Source organism: Cibotium barometz, chromosome 44, assembly GCF_041138505.1.
Source record: "Cibotium barometz isolate CiBa-2024 chromosome 44, ASM4113850v1, whole genome shotgun sequence".
Classification (NCBI taxonomy): domain Eukaryota; kingdom Viridiplantae; phylum Streptophyta; class Polypodiopsida; order Cyatheales; family Cibotiaceae; genus Cibotium; species Cibotium barometz.
In genome coordinates this window covers 31,518,440-31,526,477 of record NC_141089.1, presented here as the reverse complement: position 1 = coordinate 31,526,477, position 8,038 = coordinate 31,518,440, and positions in this window count along the sequence as shown.

The window sequence follows — 8,038 nt, the reverse complement described above, 5'->3', positions numbered from 1 at the left end:
GAACAGCTATTGCGACATGTATGGCTGTGGCTGCAACGACAGAGACTAGGCGAGTGCGAAGGAGGCATGTTCCACGCGTGGGGAACAACCAAGCTCGTGGTGCAATTTTGAGTAACCGACTAGCACAATAAATCACATTTTCTAGCAAGTCAGATTTACTCATTAATGATGGCCGACCGTACTGCTGGCCGACTAGGTTAGCAGACCTATTTCATCATCTCTCTGCCTTCAGCGTTTGAGGTCTGCCTAGGATAATCTATTCTCTAGCAGGGCAGTTCCATGCTGGGCATGTGAACGGCACTTGGGCTGTTTGTACCTTGTACTTCTCAGGGTGCTACATACCCGAAAGCACTAGAAATCTTAATAGACATCTAATTACTTACTAAACACACTTTAAGAAGACATTAATCCTCCTAATCACTTGCTACAACAACCAACCATAGTTGTTAACTTTGCTACGATACCAACTTAAGAAAACCTAATAACGGAGTATTGAAGCAAACGAGTATCCTCGTAATAAAGTGATCATGATAATATTACTTGATTAATGACCTGAGTGTAACAACAAGATACTAATCAAAGCATTACTAATTACTAATGAATCAAAGTTGCACATTTCGAGCTATTAAATAGCCAGATGGATACATCAAAGAGAAGAGCCAAGTACATCCCTCGATCATCTCCGTGAATCCTCTACACGTCTTCATTTTATCTTGTGTCACGTGACACTCCATCTATATCTTTTCTTTATTTTCACTATTCCCATGCCTTTCATGTGGTAGGTTTTGGAGAGAAAAAATTACACATGGTAGGTATAGGAGAGGAAGGAGCTTTGGCGTAGATTTGGGGGGAGATGGAGAGAACTTTCAAAAAGCGAGTAGAGCTACGCTAGTACTCTTTGATTTTATCTTGCCAGGTGACACTCTGTGTGGCCCATTATATCACCTTAGTACCTCATTGAATGTATCATTGAGATTTGGGAATCTATTCTTATGACCTTTTAGTTAACTAAACAAACTTGACATTTGGATAATTTAACCTTTGATTTATGGCTCTTTAAGCCACCATATAAATGTCCACATATGTATATAAGAGTCCCAACATCTATGCAAGATCACTTTTGCAACATATAATGCTTCCTTGTGAAGAGCGAGAAAGTACATCCCTATCTTTCAAATGGCTTATACGTTGGAATACGATTTTTAAGAATCCAAGAAATAGTGGAATAAATAGTTTAAGTTTTTGGATCCTATTTGCACTGCCCCACCTAAACCTGCTATTTTTTGCATAAGGGATCCCTTGGGCACTATGCAAAAAATAGCGGGTGGCAACACACCGTCCTGCCCCATACGAGGTCCGATGGTGGTGAAACTTTACGAGTGGAGGGGTAGCAGTACCATGGACCCACTCACAAGGTTTCACCCGCATTGGCTGTCGATAACGATGCCCAACCCAAACCCGTTATTTTTTTTACATAGGGGACCCCTTGGGCACTATATAAAAAATATCAGGGTGGCAACACACCGTCCCACCGGCATCCAATAGTGAGATGAAACTCTGTGAGTGAAGAGGTAACAGCCCCATGGACCCACTCGCAAAGTTTCACCTACATCGGACACCATACGGGCGTGATGCCCCACCCAAACCCACTATTTTTTGCATAGGGGACCCCTTGGGCACTAAACAAAAATTAACAAGTGGCAACACCATCCCGCCCATCTGGCATCCGATGGCGGTGAAACTTTGTGAATGGAGGGGTAGCAGTCCCATGCACCCACTTGCAAAGTATCACCCGCATCAGATACCGTACGAGTGTGATGCCCCACCCAAACCCGCTATTTTTTGCATACGGGACCCCTTGGGCACTGTGCAAAAAATAGCACGACTGGCAACACACCGTCCCACCCATCCGACATTCGATGGTAGTGAAACTTTGCGAGTGGAGGGGTAGCAGTCCCATAGACCCACTTGCAAAGTTTCACCCACATCGGACATCATACAATAGTGATGCCCTACCCAAACCCATTATTTTTTGCATAGGGGACCCCTTGGGCACTATGCAAAAAATAACGACCGGGTGGCAACACATAGTTCCACCCATCCAGGATCCAATGGTGGTGAAACTTTGTGAGTAAGGGGAAGCAACCCCATGGACCCACTCGCAAAGTCTCACCCAGATCGAATGCCATATGATAATGATGCCCCACCCAAACCCGCTATTTTTTACATAGGCGATCCCTTGGGCACTTTACAAAAAAATAGCGGGTGGCAACACACCGTCCCATCCATCCGGCATGGACCCACTCACAAGTTTTACCTGCATCAGGTGCTGTATGATAATCCAATGGTTGTAAAAATTTATGAGTGGAGAGGTTGTAGCCCCATGGACCCACTCACAAGTTTTACCTGCATCAGGTGCTGTATGATAATGATGCCCCACCCAAACCTGCTATTTTTTGCATAAGGGACCCCTTGGAAAAATAGCAGCAGCGGGTGACAACACACCGTCCCACCCATCCGGCGTTTGATAGTGGTGGTGAAACTTTGCAAGGTTACAGTGTAGGTGATTCTCCAAATGTGTGAGTCGCCACATGTGGGAAGATCATTGGCATCATCTTCATTGTCCTCCCTGTCATCTTCATCATCTTCATCATCTCCCACAAGTCTTTTGGAGGAGAAGAAGGGTTTGGCTTGTCGAGCCTCTTTGAGGGTGAAATATTGGGGGAAAGCCACATGTGAGTCATCAATTTGGATTATGGCAGTAGCAACGATGATTTCTAGTTGATGGTAGATCCTACTATATAGTACAAGGAGGCCATGGGGGGATTATGGTTCAATGGCACGGCAAAGAAGGGATTTGTAAGCCATGTAAACATATGTCCATGTTTGGAATTCTAGCTAGGCGAGGACTAAAGTGGATTTGGAGGAAGCATATGGGTATGGACAAAGGCCAGGGGGTACGGTGAGCTTGATGGAGGCTTCGACATCGATGGCTTGTCCGTACTCCAAGAGATGAGCCCAATTGGAGAGGTTGGCGTGATAGGATGGATGCAGAGGGTGAAGAGGATTCTGGGGTTATCCGTACTCCAAGAGATGAGACCAATTGGAGAGGTTAGCGGCGGTGAGAGGATGGATAGGGAGGGTGAAGAGGCTTGTGGGGTTGTCAAAAGAGATTTGGCTCTAGAGAAAGAGGGTGATAATGTTGGCAGCCAATCAGCCCGTTTGGCCACCGAAAAAATACCCTTTTAGTAACAAACTAATCATGTGTCAAGTTTTCTTATTTTTGTAAACAACTTTGTAATGGATTCTTGTAAATGGGTAGTACCTAAATGGACGTAAGGAGCAAAATGGAAATTTTGCAGAGAGCAGGAGATGTCGAATTGATGTATGTTTGAGAGTCTGAGCTAATATTGAAGATTATCTTCTTGGTTGGGTCTCTCTCTTGTTGCTACTTTTTGCATTGCATGATTATGTCTACTCCGTATCACTTGCATGTTTATCTCTGTGTTAACTGCTGTCAAGAAGCATGAAGGATCTAGGAACTAACCTGTGAATAGTCATAGCTGTTGAAATATACAAGTGAATAGGGTGTGTGCGGGAACAAGCCCTTGGTTAGAGGCTGTAAAAGAGAATGTGTAAATTTGAAAGAACCTGTGAAAAGGTGAGAAGAATCTACTAGGAGAGAATAAAGGGTAGCATGAGAAGATTTAGGAAGTGTAGAGATATTCTAGGAAAAGTGAAGAGGTGGAAAGAATCAAGCAAAAGAGGTGGAGATATTCTGGGAGAGGTGGAGTGAATCAAGGAGAAATCAGTGGGATTAGATGCTTGGATATAAACTCTATAAATTAAGGCATTGGCCTAATGAGAATTTGCTGATTTTTGGTTATCCATGCCTATATTAAGCTATTTGCTAATTACTCACTAATTATATCTTAATTATTTACTAATTACTCACTAATTATATCTTAATTATTTATTAATTACATCTTAATTATTTACTAATTACTCACTAATTACGTCTTAATTATTTGCTAATCACTTTGTTAATGATGTTGATTCTAGTATTTGATCCACCATAGCTCATCACATTGCTCTAATTTCAACATGGTATCAAAGCCATGCCTAGAATCCATCAGGTTTATGAGCCCATTATCTAATTAATTAGGATTAGTACATAATTAAAAATTAATCAAAATTTTAGTTAGTTTTCAACTAGCCTCTCTACCCCCAACTGGTGGAGGAGCTCTAGCTCATCACTAGGCCAAACCCTTTTAACCCTAGCTAGCCAACTCATAGGAGCTCCAGCCAGTCAAGATAGAAGCGCAAACCGTCGCCTGGCTGTGCTGCAGAAATCGACGATTTATCAAGCACCATTTTTCTGAGGAGATTTGACATTGCTGCTTCATCCAATCAAATTGATCTAATTCCTCTTAGCCGCCCAGGGGTTTTCAAGCATGCTCTGCAAGCTGGTGAAGTCAGAATTCAATTTCATCAAGTCTACAGTGAGATCCAAGCTCTTCATCAAATCTGCAGGTGACTTTGGTAAAACAAAGATTAAGCTTTCAATATTTGGTCAAATCTTGTGTTTCTTGGCTTAATCCTCTACTAGACTCACTGCTATTGATGGCCTTGAAAGCATTTGAGCTTATTTGAAGTCTAAGGCACCAGATCTGGACTCCCCGCATACTCTGTTTTCTACACACAAAATAGTGGATTAATTTGCTAATAATCAGTGCTAATCATTATATTTTGGTACAATGGATGATTAATCAGTGCTAATCATTATATTTTGGTACAATTGAGGGTTCAAATTAACCATTAGGTATCTGATACAGATCCCTATAACTTCAGATTGCAGTTCAAAGTTGGTTTGATACTCCAACCATTCCGTACAAATTGGTTACCCTTGATTTAATGTAATTTCTGGTAAAATTATGGTGATAAATTTGTGATAATCATCATTTTGCATTTAACCCTTGGTTAATGCCTATAAATCTCACTCAAATTCAAGATTATTCACAGCCAGTTGCATTTGGGAATGTGCATAAGAATGAATGCCATATGCATTATGTATTGGGCACATTACATCAGTGTAAAAATGGGATCAGACACTACCCTTGTCCAGAATAAGGCAAGAGGTAAGACCTCCCGCATAAATTTGGGTTTGCATTGCATAATGATACAAGATAAACATCAAAAGCCCAAAAGAACTATCAGCAAAATGGTTAAACATGTTGCTCACATGGAGCAAGAAGACCTGACGGACAAGCTCATGGCCCCAGCCATGAAAGAAGAAGAACATCTCTTTCCAAGAAGAGGATCCACACCGAGAAGAAGATCTAGAGGAAGCATTGAAGAAAGACATGGATACGAGAAGAGAAGCTGCCACAAGAAGACTGAAAGAAAAGGAAGACATGGACGCGTGAAGAGAAGCTGCCACGACAAGAAGACTAAAGACGAGAAGATGTGAGGCTCCAAAGAGTGAGGAGCCATGTGAAAATCTCTGAGAGAGAGAGAGAGAGAGAGAGAGAGAGAGACCCCACAACCCAATGTAACCTGCCCCAACAAAGTAAAACCACCTCTGAGCCACTGATGATGTAGGCCACGTGGTAGATGTATGTGTGAGCACTTTAATCAAGGTCGCGGGCACTTGTAGTAAGCCTTGGACACATAGAGAGAGAGAGAGAGTGTGTGTCAAGGACTATGAGTTTAGGGACTTGAGGCACTGCTCGGCAGGCTATCAAGTAAGAGAGAAACTTGGTACATAGGGTCCACGTGTGCTAAGTTAACTTGAGGGGAGGAGTGCTAGACACTGGTCGCAGACTATCAAGTAAGAGGGAAACTTGGTATAGGGTCCAGGTGTTCTAGGAGTATTCACTTGAGGGGAGGTGTTGAAATATACAAGTGAATAGGGTGTGTGTGGGAACAAGCCCTTGGTTAGAGGCTGTAAAAGAGAATGTGTAAATGTGAAAGAACCTGTGAAAAGGTGAGAAGAATCTACTGGGAGAGACTAAAGGGTAGCATGAGAAGATTTAGGAAGTGTGGAGATATTCTGGGAGATATTCTGGGAAAAGTGAAGAGGTGGAGAGAATCAAGCAAAAGAGGTGGAGATATTCTGGGAGAGGTGGAGTGAATCAAGGAGAAATCAGTGGGATTAGATGCTTGGATGTAAACTCTATAAATTGAGGCATTGGCCTAATGAGAATTTGCTGGTTTTTGATTATCCATGCCTATATTAAGCTATTTGCTAATTATATCTTAATTATTTACTAATCACTTTGTTAATGATATTGATTCTAGTATTTGATCCACCATAGCTCATCACATTGCTCTAATTTCAACAATAGCTAAGTCCCCTAAGCATGGGTAGACTGGTAGCTCAATGCTTGAAATTAGCTTGTCACATTGGGCACATGTGAGTTAGCCGTCACTTTGTAGGAGCTGGCTAGGTGGTCCTGAACCATTGAAGTGTTGGGTCTTGACCGAACAACGACACTTTTGGCAATCCTATTAGGGAATGGCATGCTAGGTAGGGGAGTAGGAAGTAAGAGGTTAGTTCTACAAATGAAGCTTGAGTTATGTTGTGCATGGTATGCATGTTCTCTTGTAACACTTCTGATATAAATGAGTAGTTGGGGTAGATCAGGAGAGGAAGTGTGCACATCATGGTGTCGGGTTCATAGGAGTGCAATGGATAGTGCATGGAGAATGAAGGAAGTTCAAGCAGAGAAATGAGGTACCACCGCAAGCAGTCGGAGGCCTCTCATGAAGTAAAGGGAGACTACGAGGAGACTACATCATGCAAGAAGATTTATGGTAAGGGATCTACACTAGCAAGATTAATAACGATAGAAGAATCTTAGAGAAATCAAGAGAGAAAGGAAGGACTTTAGGATCTTTGAAACATGAGGCAGGGGGATCAAGAAGAAGAAGAACCAGTAGCCTTGGGAAAGATGTCTCTAAAATACCCAAAGTTGAAGGAAAAAAGTGAAGAGGATCTAGATGCTGGACCTATCAAGACAATGACATGCAAAAAGATTGATCCGAAAGAAAAGCAGAAGCCAGAATAGTGGATAGGGAAGCAAAGGGTCCGGGAACAAATCACTAAACTTATGTAGAGCGCACAAGGAATGGTATGGATGATGCAGGAAAGCTCGCTTCTAAATGAGCATGCTAACACTAATCTGGATAGGATAAGCCTAATCAAGAAGAGAGAGGACATTGCAACATGAAAAAGGCCACTAAGCAATGCAAAGATGACTAAAGCAGGGATGCACGACGAGTGCCAACTGGAGCCTAAAACAACCCAAAGCAGTAAAAGCATCTTGAAAAAGGAACTCGAAAAGAATCCAAAGCAAGTCCGGATATAAGAATTCAGGAGAAGGAAAAGGAAGCCAATAAGGAAGAAGGAAAGATGAGCAGAGGCTAGAATATGCCAAGGCAATAGATACAAAATAACAACCCTGAAGGGGAGTATGACCTGTGGGAGGATCTCAACAAAATGAAGTTGAATAAAAAACTACATTAGCTGAATGACCTATGGGAGGATCTCAACAAAATGAAGGTGAATAAAAAACTACACCAAATGTTGAATTTGGTACTCAACTATAGGCAAACGTTGCTCTAGGTGGTGATAGTGCTGAATAAAAAACTTATAGTGTAAGTGCTTATCCCAGAAATGGAGAATCTAGCGGGCAAAATACAAAAATGAGAAAATAGTTCATGACCACGACATAGTTGTTCCTAAAGTGATCATAAAAATAAGGGGGCAAATGGTGACATGGGTCATCCTGGATGGAGGATCGAGAGTTAAGATAATATCAGATAAACTAGTGAAGAAGCTAGGAATTATAGAAATGCAAGCTACTCCATGCCAGATCAGGATGGCTGATCAAAGAAGAGTTCATCCAGTTGGAATCATCAGAGGAAATCATATTAAGGTGGTAGGATGTGTGTTCACTATCGTATTTATAGTCTTGAAGATGCCAGAGATCGCGGGTGCATATCCCATGTTGCTAGGAAGACCGTGGCCACTCAG